At 34.6% G+C, this 26,836-nt stretch overlaps 1 protein-coding gene across 6 annotated transcripts in view; it reads left to right on the top strand.

Moving 5' to 3' along the window:
• LOC138694719 (homeobox protein Hox-D9-like) overlaps positions 1–26,836 on the top strand; it is a 738,702-nt gene that overhangs the window by 321,890 nt on the left and 389,976 nt on the right. For all 6 annotated transcript variants that reach the window (XR_011331001.1, XM_069818709.1, XM_069818708.1 and 3 more), the window contains exon 4: positions 21,299–21,375. The gene's annotated coding sequence lies outside the window, so the exon portion shown is untranslated. The remainder of the gene's footprint in view (positions 1–21,298; positions 21,376–26,836) is intronic.

Below are 26,836 nucleotides of genomic sequence, written 5' to 3'. Positions count from 1 at the left end.
ATTGTGAATATGATTGATAATGAAATTAATTTAATGCAGTTTATGTATTGCATTATTGTCTTTCCTTTCCTTACTTAGGCCTACACTCTCATTGCTAGGATTCTAATCTGCAGAATTATCGTAGCTCTACTTTCTTGCTTCTACGGTAGACACTTTTGTGTACGTCTGTTTAGATTTTAGTAAAAGAATCTTCATTTCCGTGATTAATGCAACAGTTTATCATCTCTTTCTTGAAATAGCGGGAAGTTACAACGTTTCCGCTGATAGGTACCTGCATTCGAATCTGCAACCTCTCATCTTCCAGGCAGTGGCACTCAGGGGTTTAATGCCTCTAAATCACACTGTGTGGTCAAGCAACATCTGTCTGTTGAAATTGCTGCAAGGTATCTGCAGAGCTGAAACAGATGTCATCACTGGAAGCAGGCGGCTCTGTGGCTTTATAATTATGTGCAAGTTTTATTTTGATGAAGAGAAGGGAGGCACAAGTTCTATGGAAATAAATCGTAATTTAAGGTAGTTAATCTTTGCTTTGCTTTCTAAAAAAAAGTACTCACATTTCAGTAACTATTGTTGTTGCAAGTGAGTTGTAGGAAAGAAATTCACAATGGGTACTGTAATACTTTCATATAAGTTAAGTGTAATTCAGACAAACGGGAAATCTATTGAAGGAAGTGCGACAAAAATAAATCGTAACACACAATCGTAAAAGAAGATGATGATATTCTTTTGTTGTTTAGTCAACTGTCCGGAGACAGGTCTGAACCTCACAGGCAAATAGGCCAGAAGATAATAGTGTAGGGTGGCCAGTTCCTTTCCCCCCATCATTCCGTACATCGCCCACTAGCTACATATTACATTAATCAGTCTTAAGATGAAAACAAACAATTGTTCTTCCTCTGATAAATATCATCAAGTAAAATGTTATGCATGATAATAGATGTACATATCTACCAGGACCTCAATCAGAGGCAAAGAAGATGGTAGGACATTAAATTGTGTAACGAAAACCATTGCGTATTAGATTGTATTAATTTTACGTACTAAATAAGTTACAGTGTAATATTGTTACACATAATATTAATTAATTTATTATTAGTTTATTAGAAATTTATTATATTTTATCAATAGTTTTACAAAATTTTATCTCATCATCATTCAGCATATCGATTCCACGCCTCTGGAATTCTCTCCCTGACCATGTCAGAGACTGTCGGACAATATCAAAATTCAAATTTAAATTAAAAAATCACATTCTAATTCATGGAATTGCTTGTTGAACACCTGTCAGGTTGTGCAACTTCAGATTAACCCATGACATATTATAAATATTGTAACTATTTTGTTGTAAAATTGACAAATATGTAATGTATTTATTATTATTATTATTATTATTATTATTATTATTATTATTATTATTATTATTATTATTATCAGTTTTATCACTGTCATTACTGCTATCTCTTGTCTTCTTTTTCCTTGTATTAGCTCGATGAGAGCTCTACAGTGTTCTTTTAACCCTGTTGACCCTCTATAGAGCTTTAATTTAATTTGTATTATTTTCATCAGTGTTTGTATTTCTTTTTGTATTTATATGTGCTATCTGGTAGGATGGAAGAGAAGGCATTATGGCCTTAATTCTGTCATATTGATTAAATAAGTAAATAAATAAATAAATAATAGCCTATAGATCTAGTTGGTGCATTAAGCTCATAGGTAAATGAGAATTATAGAAAACAGAAAAAGAACAAAATACATTGAGAAGGAAAAGAAAGTCTGAAGTGGCAAATGGAAATGAAAATAGAAAAAGACAAAGAAGATAGAAAGGAAAGGAAAGGATAAAGGGGGAACGGGGAAAGAAAACATAACTTGACAGAAGGAAAATAAAATAGAAACTGTAAAGAATAAAGCAAGGAGAAAATGGCAGAGAAGAAAGAATGGACAAAATGGCAAAGAGGAAAAGAAGAAGAAAGTTGAAAAATGTAAAGAAACAGAAAATGGCAAATGGGAAAGAGAAGATAAAATGACAAACAGGAAAGGAAAGAGTAATAATTAAATGGGGAAGAAAAGAGAAAATGGCAAAGAGAAAAGGAAAGAGACAAACGAAAGGGAAAGAAAAGAGAAAATATAAGGGGGAATAAAAAATAGAGAGAAGAAATAATGTAACAAAGAGAGGAAATAGGAAATAAATAAATTATGAATGATGCCGAATAATGGGAAGCTGGAAGGAGAAACGAAAGAAAATTTGGCAGGAAGGAAGAAATATTGCCTACTGTACCTTGTCCTATACAATGCTAAACCTGCATAAAGTCTGTCTACAACGAAAATTATAATTTGAATCGTTGTTTACGTTGCAAGTAGAGAACTGAGATCCGACTGGCTTAATGTGTAGCCTAATGGAAGTCTGTAATGCTGTCCGAAGGTTTTACTACATTATGCGTCTCTCAAGATTCCTTTAGAGAATTTTTATTATGCTATTTGATTTTAAACAGAATTATTTTTGTATCTTCGTCACGATTCCTCTTAAAAGACCGAACACGTAAAGGTGAGTCTCTGCTACAAAGGGGGAGCCGCTATTCAAAATCTAGTAGAAAGTGTAGAATTGAAAGTGTTGCTTGAAGGTCGACATTTTTTTCTCTGTCACTTTCAGTTGAATGTGATTGTGTGGGTACGGCTCTGCGGCATTTCAAATAGTTCTGATTGCACCCAAAGGTTAGGGTCTACGTTCAGTGCTTAAAGATCCGTAGGCTTTGCTGTACAGTAAAGATTTTATTAAAGTTTCCCCGTGCTACCCATTCACATTGTAGTTTGGTACTAAAACTGAGCACTAAAATATTGGAAAAATTATCAGCAGGCCAGAGATGGATTCTGACAGGAAAATAGAGATATATTGCTCTCCTGCAGTAATTGAGTAGGCCTGTGTAGCCTATCTGATCTTTGTTGGCTTAAGCGGAGTATTTTAACTATAGAGAGCCCTCACTCCAGCTCTCTTTCTGAAGTTGGAATGATCTACAAGAATTTTAATAGTCCTATATATTTACCTGCATTCGAGAAGAAATTAAAAACAGAATAAAAGATACGGGAAATGCCTATTATTATTCGGTTGAGAAGCTTTTGTCATCCAGTCTGCTCTAGAAAAAGCTGAAAGTTAGAATTTATGAAATACTTATATTATCGGTTGTTCTGTATGGTTGTGAAAAACTTGGACTCCCACTTTGAGAGAGGAACAGAGGTTGAGGTTGTTCGAGAATAAGGTGCTTAGGAAAATATTTGGGGCTAAGAGGGAGTTACAGGAGGATGGAGAAAGTTAGGCAACTCTGAACCGCACGCACTATACTGGGTGTTCAGTTCAAAGTGTGTCATGGCTCGCTGTATGCCGTCATGTGGCTAGTCGATGAGCCTAGAGAATTCAATCTTCCTACACTTCCGCAGAGATGTATTACCTATGTTTCAGAGAAGTTGCATAGCAAGTACGGCGTTCATTCTGAAGAGTAATTTCTAATATGTAAGGTAACGCCGGTAGTGGCAGGAATGTGAACTGTTTGGAAACCTGTACTGAGGTGGGTTTTTTTCTTACTGTCGGGATATGGGGAGAGGATTAAAACGATTTCTTACGTACTTCTTGACATTAACTTCGACGGTTAACATGGACACGGAGCATTTGATTTGTATTGTGGAATGTTGCCGTACGCAACCGATGATAAATACCCTGCGTACGACTTGGCCGCGCAAAACACAGTTCGAAAGAGGTTATGGTAGCACACAGACAGTACAGACCGCCATCTGTTGCTACGACGTTCAAGTTATACCGTACACGTTCTCAAGTTCAGATTGAACGCCTTGATTAATAGGCAACTTCTCTGACATAAAAGCTGAAACTCGCTTCAAATCGCTGACTCACAACGGTGACGTCATGACACAGTTTCAAATGAACACCCAGTATTCTTCCCCTGACATAATTAGGAATCCAGACATTTGAGATGCGCAGCACATGTAGCATCTATGGGTGAATTCGGAAATGCATATAGTGTGTTAGTTTGAAGACCTGAGGGGGAAAGACCTTTGGGGAGGTCGAGACATAGATGGGAGGATAATATTAAAATGAATTTGAGGGTGGTGGGAAGTGATGGTAGGGATTAGGGCTAGTTCTTTTTAAAATATAGCGATAACAGTCTTTACTCCGAGGATTTTAGTGCAAATTTAATAATAATAATAATAATAATAATAATAATAATAATAATAATAATAATAATAATATGAGAGATGAGTAGAGCATGTAGCACGTATGGGGAAATCTAGAAATGCATATACAGTGTTAGTTGGGAGGCTGGAAGGAAAAATACCTTTGGGGAGACCGAGACGTAGATGGGAGGATAATATTAAAATGGATTTGAGGGAGGTGGAATATGACTGTAGAGACTGGATTAATCTTAGTCTTGATAGAGACCGATGGTGAGCTTATGTGAAGGTGGCAATGAACCTCTGGATTCTCTAAAAGCCATAAGTAAGTAAATAAGCTGTCTATTTAAAGGCCATACGAAAAGTTAGTCGATATAGATTTCTACAAAATTAATGAAATTCATCTGTTCAACTCGTACATAGTCCACATTTACAAATGAAGTAAGATTCAGTTAGTTACTTTTTGGAGATATAAACAATTTTTTGTGTAATGTCTAATTCAGAAAAGAAAAATGTAGGCCTATATTTTTATTTTTATATCGAAAATGATATAATTTACGTAGACCTATGACTGTTGAATTCTAGTACAGTAGTGGCAAGAAAAAAAAACGGACCGACTCTTGCAGTTGATTTCAGGGCCTTGTTCACTCCAGAGCACGATAGACTGGTAACAAGACTTTCGTGGTTCGAATCCTGCCAGGGAAGGAAACTTTTTTTTGTTCCTTATTCAAATTTATTCCCAATACTTTTCGATTGCTGGTAAAATTCATGTTCTGGAAATAATAAGTTAATTAAGTAGTAAAATATTGCTGCAATCGAAAGGTATTAGGAATAAATTCGAATAAGGAACAAAAAAAAAAAGGTTCCTTCGCAGGCAGGATTAGAACCACGAAAGTCTTAGTTACCAGTCTATTGTGCTCTGGAGTGAACAAGGCTCTGAAGTCAGATACAAGGGTCGGTTCCGTTTTTTTTGCCACTACTGTACATAAACTAAATTATAAATGGGAATATTATTCTAACCCAATGAAATAATGAGTTAGTACGAAATGCTCAGAACTTGTGATAAAGAAATGTGGCTATGTATCACCCAGTTGACACTGACTTTTATTTTGTATTCGAAGTTTTGTGATTGCCTGTAAAAACCACGGCATACTGTTTTATAAATCCTCGCATGTAATTTAATTTCGAAAATTAAGTTGTAGTTTTAGGTGCCTAAGCACTTAAATTTCCTGCCTTTGTTTGCTTCCTACTCTTAAATTTCTATTTTAACATTTTTTATCTTGAAGTCGTTATTTATGAGGTAAGAATCGACAGGTGTTTTAATGGTAATAAAAGTATTCTGAGGGCATGTTGAATGGCTGTACACAGTCAAATCTATAACATTAAGTAGCAAATAAATGTGCCCATATTCGTAATTTTACTTGCAGTTTATGGGTTTACATGAAATATAGATCTTCCTGCCTCGAAGCGGGTAATTACATTGATTGAACTAGCATATAATTAAGAGAAGAAAATAAGATAATGTGTCACAATTATATCAATTGACAACTTTACTGGCATGCGGCACTTCCTTGGAGTAATGTTTTTTAAAATACGTTTCAATGCTCTGTGTTGTAATGACGGCACATTCCAGTGTTAAAAGTATAAATAAAAGTTTAGCTATTGTTATGTAGCTAATCTCGTTCAGATATAATTGTTATCAGGAAGAAGGGTTATTACATAAGTACAAATTTACTCTCACTCCACCCGATATTTATGTACATTATTATGTTTTCTGTATCCAGTAACCAATTAAACTATCTAATAAGCCAACATACCTAATAGAAATATCATGTCCCTGGTTTAGGAAGAAGTAGTTCGTAGAATTTTAAGTGTGTAATACAGAATGTATTTTTGAGCTCAAAATATAAATATAGGTTAGCCTACGTTAGGAAAAACTGTGTTTAATTTTACACATAAGTTAATTTATTACTAAAATATTTAACGTGTTTAGCTTTGAAAATCATAATTTTGTCCAACGACATTCGACATACACTCCTGAAATATTTCTTTAAAGTTATACAAAAGGGATAAAACTCCCTGGTCTCCACGTTCGCCTGACTTCGTTGTTTGTGATCACTCCTTTTAGGGCTACTGGAATTTAGTACTTTTACTTAATTTGCATACTTAACTGACCTCAAGTCAGTAATGTGAAATTTGGAAGCAATACTACAGGAATTTATATAAAATTGTGGGAAACATTTGACTGAAATCATTTTCAAAACAATTTTACCAAAGGATCAGGTAGGCCTATTTGGAAAGCAGCAAAGAAGCTGTATTTAAAATTTTATTGAGATATTTTGTACAGTTTCAGAGTATGAATGAAACAAATTTTAAAATGTAGGTTTACAAAATGTGAACATTTGGTGCAAATATATATGCATATATTGAACCAAGAAACGTAGAACTGCAACAGTGAGATAATGATATTCATGTCGATGAAGCCATTCAATAATGAAATCCTGATCAGTATGTATATAAAACATTATATTTAGAAGTATACATACTTACTTTTCATTTTCAAAATTAACATGGAACATACATATTTTTACTTTCGATATCTCATAACTAGACCTTGTATTTTTAGGCTCATTTAGCATAGGCTGAAACACACGTTCTTAAATTGACCTAATTTTAAGCCATATCATCGTTCGAGAGTTTCTCGTGTTGCATATATTTATGGGTTTTTTACTCGAACATCAAATATTCGAACCCAAAAATCCGAGGTTACTGAAAACATTAATAATTATCAATAGGATTTTATTAATTCATAGTTTTAGATACATGTATATCATATATCCCATTGTTGTAGCTTTCTTAAACATAATGCCTGTGTGTTTTATTTCTGTAATGGTGAATTTAATTATTATACCTAATATAGTTCCGATAATTTTAAAATCACTTAATCCATGTATTGGTTTATACTTAGAATAACTATTACAATAATTTTTGTTAAGATTTGTAACATAGCTGCACCACTTTCATTAAATATGTTAGGTGAAATTACATTATGCAATATGCATGAAGATATTTCCTAGCAATATGATAAAGATATTCAAAGAAAAAGACCCCGTATATGCGGCATTATAGTTTATATATGAAATAAAATGACATACTTTCGGGACTATAAAATATATTTTGTGTTTGATCCTGAAAACGAAACGTCTCTTTTTGTTTCGTTGCTTGGAGAAGTAGCCTATATTTTTGTAATAATACCGCACGAAAATAGACTAAAAGCAGTTGTATCATTCTCAGCATGGTAAAAGAACCGGATTGTAGCGAAAAATGTAAAACGTAAATTAGAAAGAATATGTCATCTTTGTAACGTTGATTTTTAATTACGTATGAAAAATTCTTGGTGCTCAGTGACTCTTATATTCAAACTCTCTGCTTTGTTTGGGTAAAGTGGAGGTCTTTTATTTTACAAGTTAACTCTTGATCAGTGTTATACAGGGTGATTCATGAGGAGTTACCGCCACTAACGGAACTTATTTTCGAAGACATTCTGAGCAAAAAATTTCATATAAATATGGATCTTATTCTCAGTATTTTTAGAATTGCACTAATTTGAAGTTGTTTGTAAAATACTTGTTCCTTTAGTTCTAAGGGTAAAATGGAGAATGAACTATTCAGAAGTCTTATCGTTCTTTAATTGGCTGGTATTCTGAAGTTAAAAATGTGTTGTCAATTCCTTAGTTGCTTCGTACAGAATTTTTTTAATCAATTTGTAACTACAAAATTATATTATTCTTACGAACTTATCACAACAATTGTTATCACACGACTTCTAGAAACTTGATTCTTTACAGTTCAATTCTGAATCCTAATGTATAGTCTTAAAGAATTTATAAGAGTGGCGTGATTTGTAACATTTGTCGTGGTAAGTGTGCAAGAAAAATGTAATTTTATAGTTAAAAAATGAAAAAAAAACTGTACGCAGCAACTATGGAGTTAGCAACATATTTTTGGTTTTAAAATACTAGCCAATTAAATAATTAATTATACTTTTAAATAGTTCATTCTGTATTTATAATATTCTTTTACCCTTACAACTAAAGAAAAATATATATTTTACAAATAACTTCAAATTAGTGTAGCTCTGAAATTATTGAGAATAGGACCCATGTTTATATGACATTTTATGCTCAAAATGATTTCGGAAATGTACTCCATAAATGGCGGTAAATCCTGGTGAATCGTCCTGTGTTTTGGCCATGCTTGATTTGCTTTTCCAATTTTCTTTACTTCTTCTACAATACACTTCTTAACTTCACCTTATTCTTACCTTTCCATTCTTAGAAATTTTAATGGTGTTGTTAATTTGTCTGCAATTTCTATTCTTCTACAGAGGTTATAACGTGACGCGTAGATCCATGAACCAACATTATTTTCCAGAGGATTCTTTGCAGGCATCTGCTTTTGTTACAGTCCCTATAATTCTTGCGACATGAGGGAACATATTTACGAATTAGTGAACACAGCTGGAGTTGTAGTGCTGTAGTTATATTTTATCTACTCTATATACAGAAATCAAACCAGTTTTATTACACTTCTACTATAAAAAGTCCACTCACATGAATTTGAACCTGGTATATCATCATAACCATTGTTGTTATATTTTTCATTTCAAATTTTCTTTCGTAAGATGTTTATTGGTGACTTGTAATTTATTTTTAATTCTTTGGAGGAAAAATTTAAGTGCGGACTGTCTATTTAATTCAGTGCAACTGGTATAAAATATTTTAAAATATTAGCCTTATTTTATTCCACATTTTTAATATTAGTTCTTATCGTTCGAACGTTGGAATCTATTCAAGGTCTATCCAGTCTTTAAATATTTTATTCCATACATATTTATTATTAGACTATAGTAAATGAGGGGTGTGCCCTGCATTTTACCTCATTATACTATAAGAATCTTAAATCTCTCATTATTGCCCGTCCCCTGATTTTTACAGTAGATGGAGATGTAATAATATCTTGAATTTAGTATTACGTATGACATTTGCATTATCATCGATTTAAATAAGGCATAATATGAAGTTGCAGTCTAAGTGATGATAAACAGCAAATTTATGTCAGTTCTAACACGAACTCCAATACCATCACACCCAGAGCTTCAGAAATTTGTTACGTTAAAGACATTATATAGTTTCTGATTTTAATTGACCATTCAACGACGCTTAATCAATTGCTAGGTTATTCAGCATCGATCGAATTGGTGATAGTCCTAATGAGATGATATGGGGAAATGAGGATTTGCCATAATATTACTTGTCATTCGTCTTATAGGCCTGCTTAGGAAAAATCTCATAATAATTCCAACTAGGTAATCAAAGCGGGATTTGAATCCACGCCCAAACGCCTGGATCAGTATGAAAACGCGTATCGGCAGAGCTTAAGACTTTCTGTTGCTGTCTTATAAGTTAACGACTTCTCATCAAAAGTAAGAAGATTCGATAATGGTCAGATTCAGTGAGATTTGGATTGTACAAACAAATCGATTGGTGCAAAACTTTACTATGCTGCGTATCTTTATGTAAAACTACGTGTTGGTGCGATCATCTGTCGGCAGGTGCAAAGGTTTTACTATGCTTCATATCTTCACGTAAAACTACGTGTGGGTGCGATCACCTGTCGACAGGTGCATAGTTTCACCACAGTTTAGTATATACAGTCACGAAGCTTGAGCTGTGAGGGTGCTAGGAACAACAGACTGTGCAGGTACTATTTCGCATTGTCTGTAATGAGGCGATGGTAGCGGTCCTAGTAGTTAGCAACTATCTATGGATGCATATTTACTACGTATTGAGCTTCGTGATTGTATATACTAGACTGTGGTTTCACTATGTACCATATCTTCACGAAGAACTTCGTGTGGGTGGTAGGAGAAATGAAACGGTATGTATACAATCGTTTATTGAGAGATAAGTGGAATTCAAAGAGAACAAGGAGAATTCAATGAGAACAAGGCGATTTCTCAAGAATAACGAGAATTTAAGAAGGGAAAGAACAATTCAATCAGAACAATCGAAATTTAAGAAGAGCAACGGGAATTCAAGAAGAACAAGGAGAATTCAAGAACAATAAGGGGAAATCAAGACGAACAAGAAAAAGTAAAAAGATCAAGGGGAACTAAAGAAGAACAAAGGGAATTCAAGAAGAACAAAGGAAATTCAAGAAGATCAAAGGGAATTAAAGAAGAACAATAGCAATTGAAGAAGAACAAAGGGAATTCTAGAAAAAGAAGAACAAGAGGAACTCAAGGAGAACAAGAATAACTCAAGAAGAATGGAAAATTTAAGGAGAACAGGGGGAAATTCAAGGAAAAAAGGGGAAATTCTAGAATGACGGGGGAATTCAAAGAGGACAGAGGGAATTTGAGGAGGGCAGTCGGAATTCAAGGAGAACATGGTGAATTCAAGGAGGAAAATGGGAAAATAAGAACAAGAGAAACACATGAAGAACAAAGGGAATACAAGAGGAACAAGGAGAATACAAGGAGAACAAAGGATATGTAAGGATAATAAGGGAGATACAAAAAGAAGAAGGGAAATGCATAGAGAACAATAGGGAAGTACAGGGAGAACAATAGGGAGACTTGGAGAACAAGGGGCTTGCATGGAGAACAAAAGGAAGGTACGGAGAACAAGGGAAAGACATGGAACATAAGAGAGAGACGTGGAAAACAAGAGAAATACGTCGGGGATAAGGAAAAGACTTAGGGAACAAGGGAAACACGTGGGGAGCAAGAAGGAAGACTTGGGGAAACGAGGGAAAGAAGTGGAGATCAAGGGAAAGTCGTGGAGAAGAAGAGGAAGGCATGACTGTTTAACTACAGCTGAAGTAGTAGCCTACGGTTGTATTTGAAGGGCAACGGAAACGTATAACGTTATTGCTATTGTTGCATCAGTGATTTGAAATACTCAGCATTAATAAAAATAAAAAAAAATTGAAATTGTGTGCATAAATATGACTAATTATTTTCCAATTGTATGTAATATCGTCGACTTCTAACATATACGTGGGGTTAAATTGACCCCTAAGCATTAATATCCGACAAGATAATAGGCGTAGTAGTGGTTATGTCATTTTTCACATTTCCATCTTTGTAACACAAAATTTCATGAATTTACATGACAGTAAAACAGACAAAAAATTATATTACGTGATTTTTTGCAAAAATTAAAATAGCTAGAGTCAATGTGACCCCACCTGTATGTTCTAGGGTTAAAGTCAATTTTATCTATACTGTATATATTTTCTCACATTTGTATCACATGAGCATTTAGAAATTAAGGTCTGTAGGTATATGTAATGCCTATACGTGGGCTTAAGCTTATGTGTATGTGATGTATAAATCTATAATGTACTGTATGTACTTATAGCGTAGAGGGGCAGGAAATAGTAATATATTACGACAGTGAACGAGAATAGTTTCCGAAGATATTTTCATGAGGCTCGTCCTCATTTCTTGCCGTCCCCGTATCGTGGTGGCTCTCCTTCCTCGTCTTGCTGCCAGTTCCACCCCCACAATACAACCCCAGCAACATTCATCCCCTGTCTGTCTGGTCTCACGAGAAAAAAAAAGTTGGAATGAGGGGAGGATTCCTTCTTAAATTTATTATACCTTCACTTCCTCTACCGCTCATAATTTAAGACCAAAGCTTACAGGATTACGCCACAGGGACAGCGTCTGCTACCCAGCTCAGCCATGCCGCACCGCCATTTTGTAAATTTTGTCTGGCTACTGGCTTGTTTTCCTTCTACACTGAGATGTAGGGAATGATAGGAATTTTAATGCAGCCACTACTTCGAGACATTGACCAACATTGCTAAGTGCATGGCAGTTTCAGAGACAGAATTTCGTACAATTGGCGTGAAATAATCAGCTTTCTGGGTAGCAATCAATAGAAACCGATTGACTATAATGAAGCCAACAAATTCATGATAAAAAAATATAGGAGCAATATTTCACTCACATCAAGCAGAAAGAACTATGTAGACAATGTGTCTTGTAAAAACTCTGCTGTACTTTAAAATATGACCCTGTTTCTCACTATGTTACATATATTTTATAGTAGGCTAGATGTGATCGTTTGTTTTGATAGGACGACATAACACTTTCCATGTATAAAAATTGGTTGCAGTAAAAAAAAATTACAATTTTATTGAAAATTTGGCTTCGTGTCTTGTTTAGCCTATATTTACGGAGAAAGCTAGAATTATCGACAACTGCGTTTTTTTTTTTTTTTTTAATTTTCATCCCTTTGGAGCTAGTCTATCGATCGGAGTTATAAGTCCTCTTACTTTTCTTATTTTCACTTGGAATTTTTGTATCGTTATAATTGTCATGAAGGGCCGTTATAATAAATTTATTAATCTTGTAGCATTACATAAAACAATTTTTGAATTTAAATTTTGAATTACCATTAGGTCTATAGTAGTACTAATATTTAATTTTAACAAATTAGAATACATTCGTGATGGCGTTTGTGAGTTTAAAATTCAAGTGGAAAGTAAAATTCAATGTTTCCACCCTCTATCACAATTGAGGGGATCAGAAGCAAAGGGGTACGAGTGACATTTCTATTTAAAAAAAGCTATTTAAATGCAACCAGGGTACGCTAAATCATAAAAAAATGTTATAGACAAAGGGATATATGTTTTAAAGACATTACACATTAGAACTTAAAATTAAAACTTCACGGAACTTACGAAAGCTAAATAATTTTCAATCACATTTCCTCAAGGGTAACTTCTGACCCCCTCATTTGAATCTGAGCTTATATACTCTTTAATTTCTCTGGGAAGCAGAGTTATAATACTTACGCAAGAACAAAAAAAATTGAATATTGTCACCCCAAAACTTGCTCAATCCATTTGGGCATTTTTTCTGATTTATACATAAATTATATGTAATTACGTACGTACGTGTGTGTATATGTATGTATATATGTATGTATGTATGTATGTAAGTTATGTATGTATGTAGCCTATGTATGTATGTATGTATGTAATCTCTTTCTTATGTAGGCCTGTAACTATGTTTTCAAAACTATTGGACAGATTTTGTTCTTATTCAGTATCTATGAATAAATCGAACTGGGAATGATAAACTTGAATGAGTAATTTTGGATGAAACAAAACAGTCTCTATTTAATAAATAACACAAATTGATAATCTACTCAAAATCGGTTCAGGTAGGCCTATATCAGATATAGGCTACAATGGAAATCATACAAAAATATCAGTCATCGATATTTCTTAAAAAGAATTACAATATAAATTATTAGTAAGATGTGTCGGAAGACCGTAGCAGAGATGGTTAGATGAAGCTCTTTCTAACAGGTGCGTGTCCAATATAGGCCTATAAAAGAAGAATACGAAATTTCTATCAAAATCTCTCTGGTTGTCTATTTTTTTATTTCGAAAAATGTTATAACTACAATAATCATGAACTAGGCTAAGGTACAATATGAAGTTTCGATGTTTACAGCTCCAATCCTGGAACACCGTTAGTCGGCTAAAGTGTCAGCTTTAGACGGTGGTAACTCGGGTTTCAATCCGGGAAGATGAAAGTGGAATTTGTAGTGGGCAAAGACGGTGATTGGTTGTAGGATTTCCCGGGATACACTCATTTCCCTTACCAGCAACTCACCATTGTTACGTTTTAACATACACGCAAAACAATGCGCAATACAGAATAATTTCTTTATTATTTATTTGTTTCTCCTTATGACGCGAAGTCAATTACCCGCTAATGGTTTATAAAGATTCGAAATTGTATAACGACAATGATGGTGTACTTCTCCACACAATTTTATTAGTCCTGAATGCCACCGACGTAGCTCAAAAGGTAGTGCTTTCTCCTGCTGATCCGAAGTTGCACTTGGGCGTGGGTTCTATTTTCCGCTTAGGCTGATTACCGGGTTGGGTTTTTTTCCGAGTTTTTCTTCAACTGTAAGGCGATTGCCACGTAACTCATAGCGAATTCTCAGCCTCATGTCGCAAAATATCGTCTCGCTATCACTAATTTCATCGACGTTAGGTGTAGTATTTGACACAGCGTCGTTAAATAACCGAATACATATAAAAATCATTAGTACTTACAGAACAGTACTGTCTGCTAGGTTATATACAAAGCAAATTTTCGCCGAATTGTGTACATGTAGTATCAAACTAGGCAACGAGTTAGATAATGGGCCTATCGTCATTGCATTTAAATTATTTTTAAAAGGGAATGATTTTTAAGTGAACTGCAGAGATAGGACGTAGTATGTGAAGTGTGAAGACGTGTAGTTGTTGGTGTATAACCACAGTCTAGTATATAGCTACAGTCACGAAGCTTGAGTTGTGAGGGTGCTAGGAACAATAGACTGTGCCGGTACTATTTCGCATTGTCTGTAATGAGGCGATATTAGCGATCCTAGTGGTTATCAACTATCTATGGATGCATATTTACTACGTATTGAGCTTCGTGACTGTACATAGTAGACTGTGGTATAACTAGGGAATAGGACGAAGGGTAGAATAAGAACGTTAGTTGGCTACGCAGTCAGGTTGACACTGTGTAACATTGCGGTCGAACTAACAATAGTTCGCCTTCTTGAAAGCTTTCCAACGTTTTTGAAATGGCGATGCATTCTGCTAATGTACTCGAAAAACTGTGTTATGCCTTTCACAAAAACAAATTGCTTATTAAAGTTCCGACACATCTTCTGCTCGTGTTACGAACACAAATCTTCATACTTATTGCAGTGGGACTTTGATTTTAGTTACTTTGTTTAAGAATTATTTTTAATGGAAAATGTTTAGTTTTAATAGTTCGACGTGGTGGGTCCGTCTTTTAATGTCATTGCTACTGTCATCTTAGGCCAGCAGCATACTGCATCGGACATTCTGTCTCGGACAAGACGATTGTGCCTCCGACCGTTCGTTGTGACGGTATTTACATGCACTGTTGAGACAGTATTTTGCAGCCTCATAATAACAATGCGTGTAAACACTGCCACAACGAACGGTCTGAGACAAAACTGTTCTGTCCGAGACAGAATGTCCGATGCAGTTTGCTGTCAATCTTAAAGAGTAGGCCTATCTATTATTTTCGTCACAGTCATTATTAGCATCACCAATGATAGCAATTATCCTTCACCGCTACTCCATAAAGGAATAGTATTTTTATCATCACTATAATCATCATTATCAGAGCACTGATTTATGATGTCTGCTGACCAGATTCAAATCCTGATAATAGTGGAGTCGTACACCTATTTGTGGTAGGCAGGCCAAGTTTCCTGAGGATTTCTCTCGGGGTTATCCCATTTCACTGCATCACCAATTTCATTTCCACAATAATTGAGCCGTTCAGAGCAGAAGTGGTGTAAGTCAGAAATGGGTAATGAGGATTAAAATAAAAATTCTGTAAAATACAGTACAAAGTAGCAATTAATATTCAATTTATTTAAACTATTAGTAGTCAGTGGATAGCACGAAGAACATATTAATCGCTACTTTGCGCTGTATTTTACAGAATTTTTACTTTAAACCTCATTACCCAACTTTGACTTAAACCAATTCTGCTCCGAACGGCTCAATTATTTCAATAGACATACTCAAAATGGTGCAGCTGGATGTAGTATTATGACTGGCAAACAGATAGCATCGTCTGAGTAGGCATAGTAAGCACTTAGAGGATGAAATGGCGCTCTAGCGGGATTTCCCCGAATCTTCAGCGTAATTCATGAATCGATAAATGGCACCACATAGCTGAGTCACTATAACTATAAGAATGCGACCATTCACATTCATTTCCACATGAGGAAGTGATAAAGCACAAAAAGCCTCAAGCTGCGGTGCTAGCCTTCGCGTATAAAGGAAACAATATCGTTATTCGTCGTTTTTCTCTAATCGTCATTATTGTTGTCATCGCCATTGTTAACCTGTCATCATTTTCATCGCCATTCTGTCAACTTTGTTGCTGGCATAGCCGTTGACATCTAAGCTTCTTATTGTCCTATCACTGCAAATATCGTCATCTTTAACTTTACAGGAAGTTATTCCTGAAAGCTTAATTTGCATCGTCATCGTATATTCGTCATTGTCTAGTTATCACCAACATTTTCATTCTCATTGTTATAATGTAGACCTAATTAGTAGGGCTGAAGAAAAGTATTGGTACCAGGGTAGTAAATAATTTCTACGAGTGTATACATTGTTTATAAAATGCGTTCCGTTGCAGAGTGTCTCTCCTGTCTGTAAGGAGCAGATAGAGAGAACATTTGACACTGCTCAATAACAGACCTGCTTAAGTGATTTTATGTTTTGGATTTGTCTTTTGTCACATTTTGAAGGAAACTTTGCGTCAATATGGTTCCTTGAAAGTTATTAGTCACATTCCTCTAGTGTTACCAGTGTAAGACTGTGTTACCAACTACGTAATGATTTGCACTTTATTTTACCAGTACCTTTTTTATGTTTTTCCCATAGGCTACCTCTTATTTGGGTTATGGGTTATGTATTGAAAACAACTCTCTTAAATACTGTCGGTCTTACTAATAAACCGTGTATAGTTTTTAAGAGACTTAAGCAAGATTTGAGACAGAAAACGATACTAATAAACCAGGCATAAGCGATGGATGTATAAGCAGTCTGTAACTATACAATGGGAATTGCTTTGCAGTAGTTATAGGCCTATACACGAAACCTCTTGTTTAATCGTTGTATATAGAGAAAAAATGGCCGTCCCTCTAACAGCTGTTCGTATTGACTGTCATTTTATGATGATGGTTGTCTTGTAACACAGAAGAACAAACCAAAGAGCACAGAATAATTAGAATAGTAAGCTTATTGCTATAGTTTGTACTCTGACCAAAATATAGTGTGGTAATCGATCAGAGTTGTACTATCGATACTTAACACGGCACACTAGAGCGCTCTACCGGATGCAATAGACAACCTCAGATATTCTATTACCGTTCGTAATGAAGTAATGACGAAACTATGACGTAGATGTGTAACAGTTGTACTGTTATACACGACGTATATAGTGATTATTAGTAAGGAATTTACACAAGACTTATAAACGGGCTACTGAAAGACAGTTAAACGTCTGTATATAGAGTTTTTATTAGTAAGACCGTGTAAATATAAGAGGTGTAACAACCATATAGAATCGATAACTCTACTAGAATATTGAATATTTCATCTGATAACAGATTCCGGGACATGACAGATAACACAGTTATGAATTTGATAATTTCTCTGTTAATAACAAATGCGTAGTCTACATATTTATAATAATAATAATAATAATAATAATAATAATAATAATAATAATAATAATGGCTTTATTTAACCTGGCAGATTGACACATTGTAGAAGATGTGTAGTATTCATGTTAATGTAAAAGAAAATAGAGAAGCTAGCGATACAACATTCTGAAGAATGACGTAAACTTTTAAAGTTTTTTTTTTCCGTTATATTTTTTCTCTCCCATTTTTATTCTTTCTTGCTTTCGCACCGTATCGCTGCTGATGCCTGCCAGCATCTCCACAAGTTTATGGACCTCTTTCGCCACGTTGTTTTATGTAAGACGTAAATCAACACACAGGGAACGAACTAAAAAGAGAAAGAGAAGAAGACTTTTAGAGAATATGTGTCTGTCCGTCCGTCTATTCCTTCATTTCAGATCATTCATCCGGATCATCTCCAGTTTCCTCGTTCCGTTATTTTAGTTCCCCTTGTCCGCTTGATTGCGTTTTAAGATGTTGCTTGCATGGTGACTGCTTCAGCCGATGATAAGTTTCTGGAAATGGTCGTACGATCCAGTGTGATGGTTATTCCAGTAAATTTTGGAACCCTCCTGTTATCGTCGTCATACGTGACAGTCTCAATATATTACTAGAACTTATATTTCACGGTTACATTTACGACTAGGAAATAAAATAAGTTATTTAGGAAAATTTCTCTAAAACGTGTGTGTGCATTTTAACTCTCTAATAGTATGAAGAACGGTTTGCCACAACACGTCAGTATTCGACCGAAAACTTTCAATAGGTGAAAGATTTTGGTTCGTAGCCATTGGTGCAGCGAAGCTTGTCTGATTTTACTTTCAAGCTCGGGTTAATATCCCGGTTACATTGATTATTTGGCTGAATTTCATCTGAGATTTTCTCCAGCTGAGCAAATGTTAGGTAATCATTTGACGAATATTCGATTTGATCTCTAAAATATACCACCTTATTATCAAACACATGGATGAGATTTATAGAGCGTCATAAAATTTCTTATTATATGATAACTTATATAATCTTTTCATTTAACTTAATTTGAATTTCAAGTGCTATAAATTGATAAAATATCATATAACACACTTTACTAATATATTTTTACAAAATTCGAATGAAATCCTTCATTCATTCATTCATTCATTCATTCATTCATTCATTCATTCATTCATTCATTCATTCATTCATTCATTCATTCATTCATTCATTCATTCATTCATTCATTTATTATATTCCATAGATCTTACATGAACAATGAAGCTTTAAGATGTGGAACAAGAAAAAATTTACAATATTACAATTACAATTCTTACAATATTTTACAATTTTTACAGTTTTGTAATTTTCTACAATTTTTTTTTTACAATTTTCTGCAATTTTTTACAATATTTTGGCGAGATGTAGTGAGATGAGGTGAGGTCCGAGGATTCACCAAAAGATTACCCGGCATTTGCATTTGTTGCACATGAGCATAATAATAGAAGAAATTAGGATTGGTATTCCCCGAGCTAAAGGGCCGTGGTATATTGGGTAATGCAGCCAAACGTTTCGTGTACTACTCCGGTGGACATCATTAGTGACGTGATACACGGGAGCGGAGAGATCTGCTGAGTGTCTAGCCAGTGCCAGAGTTTTTGGCGCTTGTCCTTGGGTAAAGAGCCAGTCACTGAGCACTTGTTGCCAGTGCAGCTGTGGTGTGTCCTTGGGTACACTATCCAGTCAGTGACATCTGTTTCCACTTCGGCTGAGAGTGGTACCACCTCCTAAACAGATGTGACGTCAGCAATCTGCCAGTCACATTTATCAGTTTTCTCGCCCACATTTTGAGGCAAAGATAAGATACTCGCTCTCAACGTCCCCATTACTTATTTCACATTCCAGAAACGGCGGCATTGGCTGTATCAAAGACGACTGGTGTTGGGAATGAATGAATGAATGAATGAATGAATGAATGAATGAATGAATGAATGAATGAATGAATGAATAAATGAATGAATGAATGAGAGGGGAAATGGGAGGAGAAACTTTAAAGGTACGTGAAAACACGTCCTTGCAAGGGAGTGGGGGATGTGAAAAACTGAATATGAGAGCTCCAAGCCTGTTGGCCACTTCTCCCACTTCGGGTTTCGCTGCTCCACAGAGCTCTGGGACTGGTAGTATATCAATATTTAAGGCGTGGGAGGGTTGTGGTTTGTCGTTGTCATCGCGGTCCGCACCGGTGGCTTCGTTGTTCTGATTGGCTATCGTAGTATTCAATTGTAGCAGAACCTTAAATATTGACATGCTACCAGTCCCACTCTCAGTCGTTCTTGGTACAGTCAGTAGATCTCTCCGCTCCCGTGTATGATGTACAACGGAGTAATGGAAGAAACGTTTTGTTGCATTAGACCGGTACCAACAGACCACGGCTCGTTAGTCCGGAGAATACCAATCCTAATGACGCCGGCCATGAAAGCCTACATTCTAAGATAATAAAGAAATGTTTAAAATCTAGGCCTATAGGCTGAACCTGTAAGTCCACACCTGTGGACTAATGGTCAGCGCGTCTGGCCGCGAAACCAGGTGGCCCGGGCTCGAATCCCGGTTGGGGCAAGTTACCTGGTTGAGGTTTTTTCCGGGCTTTTCCCACAACTCAATACGAGCAAATGCTGGGTAACTTTCGGTGTTGGACTCCAGACTCATTTCACTGGCATTATCACCTTCATATCATTCAGACGCTAAATAACCTCAGATGTTGATACAGCGTCGTAAAATAACCCAATACAATAAATAAAAATGAACCTGTCGTACAACCATTGGTTTAAGACACAGCTGGAATTATGGATCAAGATTAATTGATATTGAAAAATTATCCAGAGCTAAATAATCTACATATATAAAAGTTTAAAAATAAAATAAAATTTATTAGGCCTATATCAATACTTTCTATTTTCTTATACTTACATTAATTGCTATTAACATTATAACATATATTTATTACTAATATTAATACTTTCTGCTTAATCACAATAGGACTATATGAATGTAATGTTACCTTTCTCTTGATCAACGGTTTTTATGTAGTCCAGAATTATAAATAGTCTTCATCGTTAGTGAAAATCGTGCGTAATACGCCACATTATTGTACCAGTGTCTTAAAATATTATCATACCAACTAAACTGTCATGTCTTCTATTATCACGACATAGCTTTTAAAAGTTAATATTGTGAAACGATTTGTTTGCTATTTTAATACATCGTTGTTGTCATAGCAACCTTTTTCTTCATAGACTATGATGTTAAACTACCCATCATTACACATTTGATGTTATTTCTTTAATAGGTAATTGTTTTTATAATGCTGCCGCACAAAAAATAACGTATGAAACACGTTTATAAAGTTATACAGGCATTGCACTCGTCAAAACTAGTAGGAAACTCGCTTCGCTCGTTCCCTAAACTTTGACTCATGCCATAAAGTAAGTCTATAACATTATAAACTTATTTTATAATATACTATTATATCAATTTTATTACTGCTATTCGTTATTATTGTTGTTATTATTATTATTATTATTATTATTATTATTATTATTATTATTATTATTATTATTATTATTATTATTATTATTATTTCTTATTATTTTCTAATACTCCTTATTGCCCAGTTATTACTTTTGCTCCTATGATATTTATGTAAGCGTTAGCTGATTCTGGAAACTTAGTTTTTATCATAACATGCAAAGTAAAGTTTAAATAAACTTTGGAACTTAAATGAAAATATTTTAATAATAAAATTCTACTTTACGTTTCAGTGCATTCCAGCCGATTGCAATGGATTAAATGTGTCCAAAAGCTTGAACCCTACAACCAACTACTTTTCAGCTGACTGGTAAGTACACTAAATCCTTTTTGTCTGTAGAATAGATGTTTACGTTTTGTAGTTGGTTTCTTCAGTGTCATGTAAATTAATGTGAAAAATATTAAAATATCTTAAATGCACATCTATTCAACTTGTTCTTCTAAAGTGCTGGAAAAAAAAATCGATTCCAGATTTCTCTACGATATAAGGTTCTAAATTTGCGTGGTGAGATAGGCCTATTGAAGAAAACATTCGCACATTATTACAATACACACACTAGTTATTGAAATCAATTTGAAGTGAACTGCTTAGCGCGTTATTTCACAGACGCCTTATTTATAGCGCTTCCGAGTGGCAATTCTGTGTGGCTCATTTGTTCCACCGTCTTACATAGTTAATTAACGTCATTGATCACTTTATGAATACATTTACAATGCTTTGTCAGCTGTAGCTTGCTTAGCTAATAGTATCGAAGATTGTCCAACGCAGTCACATTGCTTCGGTTGCTTTTAACGTATAAATGTATCGGTTTGAATAAATATGTTGCTAGTGGTGGTGATCCTAAGAAGCTTCAGTCTATGAATGGGCTCGTCTAAAGAGTAGAAAGTAAGGTGAATCATTGTTAAATAATGACGAATGTTAGTGTACAGTGAAGTTGTAGATTAGAGGGAATATTTTGTAGCAAAGACAAATTATTCTGATTAAATAAATATCTTTGAAGATTGGGAGTACAACATTACTGTAGGTACATTTTATAAGTGACATCGTAGACGCCAATACAAGTTCGATGCCACCGAATAACCTATGTGGAGAAAAGATAAAGTTGGTACAATCGGTCTACCCATTAACACTTCCTCCACACCAATGACTTTTCCTATGTAGGGTAAAGGTGCTTAATTCCGTGATACCCCTAATCCCGTGATACAATTTCATTTGACTGCCATGGAGTTGTGGTCTCTGACTTTTAAGTTTTTGAAATACCTAACAGATGCCAGGAGATGTCTTCTTGTTAATTCTATTGACTACCCGCCTTTTGAATAGAAGCAGTCGACTGCAGAAGCTTTTGTTCAGTGAAAGGTGGTTGACCAGTAAGTTTTTCTTTCTCTTGTGACCGCTCCTGAAGAAACATTTTATATTTGAAGTAAGAATTAATATAGCATTACAAAAATGATATATTACTGTAGATTATAGTCAGCTGAATCAATGTGTATGATTATTTAAAAATTGTGAGACAATAACAATGCTACAGGAGCTTTCCCATTTTCGGATTTATTTTGATATCTTCTTCCTGGCTCACTTGAGGAATGATGCCAACGCTAAATTGTGAAAATTAATGTCTATGAAAGAAAATAGTTCGTGTAAATAATAATAGAAATAAGTTATAGAAAACATCAATTATAATTATAATAAAATTATATTTAACTTAATTACTGCTGTTGTTAGAAATATAAATAATGAGAAATAATTGTGTTATAATTAAATTTATTCTAATTTAATTTTGTATTGAATTTAACTTTCAGTTTATTTTGTTTATAATATATTAATATGTAATATTTATTCCTGTAGTTACATAAGTGTTTTCTATAAAGTGTGTCACTTAGGCCCTTCTTCTATGTTGTAATTTCTTGCTTAATCCATATTAAAAAAATAGGCTATACCATGACTTTAATGTGTTTTACAAAATACGCGTTTGTTTTCTGAGCAGTTAATGGGGATTAATTTAGTATCACGGAGTTAGGATATCACTCACGGAATTAGGAAACCACTATCACGGAATCTGGATCCCTGTCACGGATTGAGGAGCCAGTGTATAACAATAAAGAATTATATGTTATATACCAAACTTGTGAAACTGTTGACAATGAATGTTGTAAAAACTGTAGCTAAAGGTCCAAATAACGTCATTTAGGTGTTATTTGAAAATTTGTATTACAATTTTGGCAAAATTTGTATTACAATTTTGGCATAAATATAGCCTAGACTTTATTAAATACGCCACGGAATTAGGCAACTTTACCCTATTTCAAGGCAGAATTACAGAAAGATGGTGTATTTAAGATCCCACAACTTCATGAGCCGTATCTGTGACTACAGTCCTAGCGCACTGGCCTTCCGTCCAGGTGATCCGAGTTCGATCTTCGGTCAGGTCCGAGTGGAATTTGTTGTGGACGAAACAGGTCTTGCAGAGGATTTTCTTCGAGATACTCCCTTTTCTCTCTTGTATTACACCAACAATTTTCACTTTCCCTTCATTTCATATAGCCCTCTCATATGTAATCGTAAAAATAGGCTGGAAGCAGTACGGGTTTCCGATGATGATTTAGGTTCTAAGGGGCTTTGGACTCGGGTTCATCAGTAGCCGATGGGAACTTACCTGAAGGGCCCAAGAAGATGACCCGACTTTCAGCGTCAGGTTCACCAATGCCACCTGGCCATCAGCAGGACTTAAAGTAGATAATCTTCGTATACGGGGCATACTATGGCCCTAACCGGTCTAAGTGCAAGGATCCATCCCGGATCCAGTCTTCGTAAAATCAGATTACTCGAAATCAAGACTTCATTAATGTTTCAATTACAGCGAGGTAAATATTATATGTACGGGAAATAAAAACCACTGTCTTTGTATTGGATATTGTCCGCTTAAGGGGTTAAGTACAGCTTACAACAGTAACATTTTGGAAATATTCACCATTTTCTTTCTCCATTACTGTATCTTGTACAGTAATGAAAATTAGTATGTGTAAAATACTGTCCTTCTGCTATATGAAAAAAATATTTTTACAATAAAAAAATAATTATTTATATAGCTATATTTTTTTTTCCAAATTCAGTTCACTGTGCAGTGATGAAGCACTTCCCACATGACTCGAAAACTATCCAACATTCTGTGATGAAATTTTTTGGTTTGTATTTATGCATGTTCTATCTACAATATGATGCAAGATCACTTCTCTACTTTTGATAGATTTTCTGACAAAAAATAAATTCATTTAAAAAATGGTCAAGCATCAGTATTTTCTTCTAATACAAAATAAAAAGAAATATTATTTATTAAGGAATGTAGTTGAAAGAGCATGATACTGTAAACATGAGTTTCAGCAATTAAATAAAAGAGAGAGAACATGAAAAAGTTAACAAGTAAAAAAAAAATATAAACCAATTTTTATTGTAAAAATATTTTTTTCATATAGCAGAAAGACAGTATTTTACACATACCAATTTTCATTATTGTATAAGATACATTAATGGAGGAAAAAAAAAAATGTTGAATATTTCCAAAATTTTACTGCTGTAAGCTGTACCTAGCCCCTTAAAGGAGTTAATCTTTTAAGAAGTTTCCTTCTATTCAAGCTGGGCAACAACATGGGCACGCTCGCTAGGAGTCACCATTTTATAAATGATTCATTGTTGCGGCGTTACTATGGCTCTGACGAAAGTTCTACATACACTTTTTGAGTCTGAGATTATTTTTACCGGAATTACAGCATTACAACCTGACATTAAATTAAAAATAAACTTTAAAATGCTGGAGTTTCACAGTAGACACACTGTACTTTTTGAGGGAACTTATACAAACTTTTGCGATTCGCTCAAATATTACGTCCATTTGAAAGTTACGGTATTTTTAAGGACTATCTATTCCTTGCAATAAACTTCAGCATATGATAAAAGTCAGATATAAGTGTGATTCTTCTGGAAGCCGATTTCAATCCTCCTAAAACTGGACCTATCGTAATTATTGATGAATGAGATCCAACCTTTATTGGCTTTCCTGAGGTATACTGTATGTTTGACCGAATGTTTGTAGTTTTAGATGGCCATTATCACTTCGGTTTTGTTTAATGGCTTCGTGAGGTAGGTTTTAAGAATTTTTTCTCTCTCTCTTTACACCAGATCTTCTTCCTTTGGCTGTCTTATGTAACCACGAGTTGAGTTCTCGTTTAAAATCCCCGCTACTTTTAGTAGCGTAATAATGTTAATCGTTCATCTTGTGTAGCCTATTTAATTCATATAGTTATTTTTTTGTTTTATTCTTATGATGACTGTCAACAGAAATATTTTGATACAGCAAAAAATCACTTTCGAGACTTTCAGCATTCTTTAGCTAGCTAAAAATTCGTTTCATGCTTTCTCGTATAGGCCTACTAATCTACATTGCTATCCAATAGACCACGCTGACATCATGTAAATCAACTGCAACTGACAAATAGTAATGAAGCCTGAAGAGCATAGTGTAGAAGAAAGGCTCTTTCTTGTGGAGAGGCTGGCAGTTTACTCTTAATAAACTTTGGAGGGTAATGGCGTTGGATCTGAGATCCGCGAGTTCAAACCCGGCAGAGGGCATGGATTTTACAAGGGCGATAACATTCTTAGCATGGCTTTGCGTGGGAGGAAACTAAAGCTGAAAAGTCCATCTCTTAGATTTACGACACATGAAGGAAACTTATCCGTGATACAGGAAACTTATCCGTGATATCCGGCCATTTCTCACCTACATCGAATTCTACATCTAATAATTTCTGCAATGGATTAAATAAAATCTACTACTACTACTACTACTACTACTACTACTACTACTACTACTGCTGCTGCTAGTAAGCCTAATGTTTATACTATTACTGCTACTACTGCTACATCTGCTGCTACTACTGCTTTATTACTGCTACTGCTGCTCCTACTAATATTAGTGCTAATAATAGTAATATTACTACTGTAACTAGACTTACTAATTAGTACTAATATTACTATTACTACTGCTACTACTACTATTGCTACTACTACTACTACTATGCTATTAGTACTGCTACTACTACTACTACTACTATTACTACTATGCTACTAGTAGGCCAAATGTTTATACTATTACTGCTACTACTGCTACTTCTGCTGCTACTACTGCTTTACTATTGCTACTGCTGCTGCTCCTACTAATATTAATGCTAGTAGTACTAATATTACTGCTACTAATAATATTACTAATGTTACTACTATACGAGGCTTACTACTAGTACTAAATTACTATTACTACTGCTGCTACTACTACTACTACTATGCTACTAGTACTACTATTACTACAGTATTACTGCTACTACTTCTGCAGCTACTACTGTTACTGCTCTGTTCCTACTAATATTACTGCTACTAATAATATTATACTAATATTACTACTATAACTACCATTAATACTAATATTACTATTATTACTGCTGATGCTGCTACTTCTACTACTACTACTACTACTACTACTACTACTACTACTACTACTACTACTACTACTACTCTACTATTACTACTACTAGTGCTATTACTACTATTACCACTACTACTATGCTACTAGTATTGCTATTAGTATTTCTACTACTGCTACTGCTAATATTGCTTTACTACTGTTATTGCTGCTGTACTACTAGTAATAATATTAATATTACTATTATAACTACTACTAGTACTAATATTACTATTACTACTACTAATACCGTCAACATCAGAC

Source organism: Periplaneta americana, chromosome 2, assembly GCF_040183065.1.
Source record: "Periplaneta americana isolate PAMFEO1 chromosome 2, P.americana_PAMFEO1_priV1, whole genome shotgun sequence".
NCBI lineage: Eukaryota > Metazoa > Arthropoda > Insecta > Blattodea > Blattidae > Periplaneta > Periplaneta americana.
This window is presented reverse-complemented; position numbering and strand designations above follow the sequence as displayed.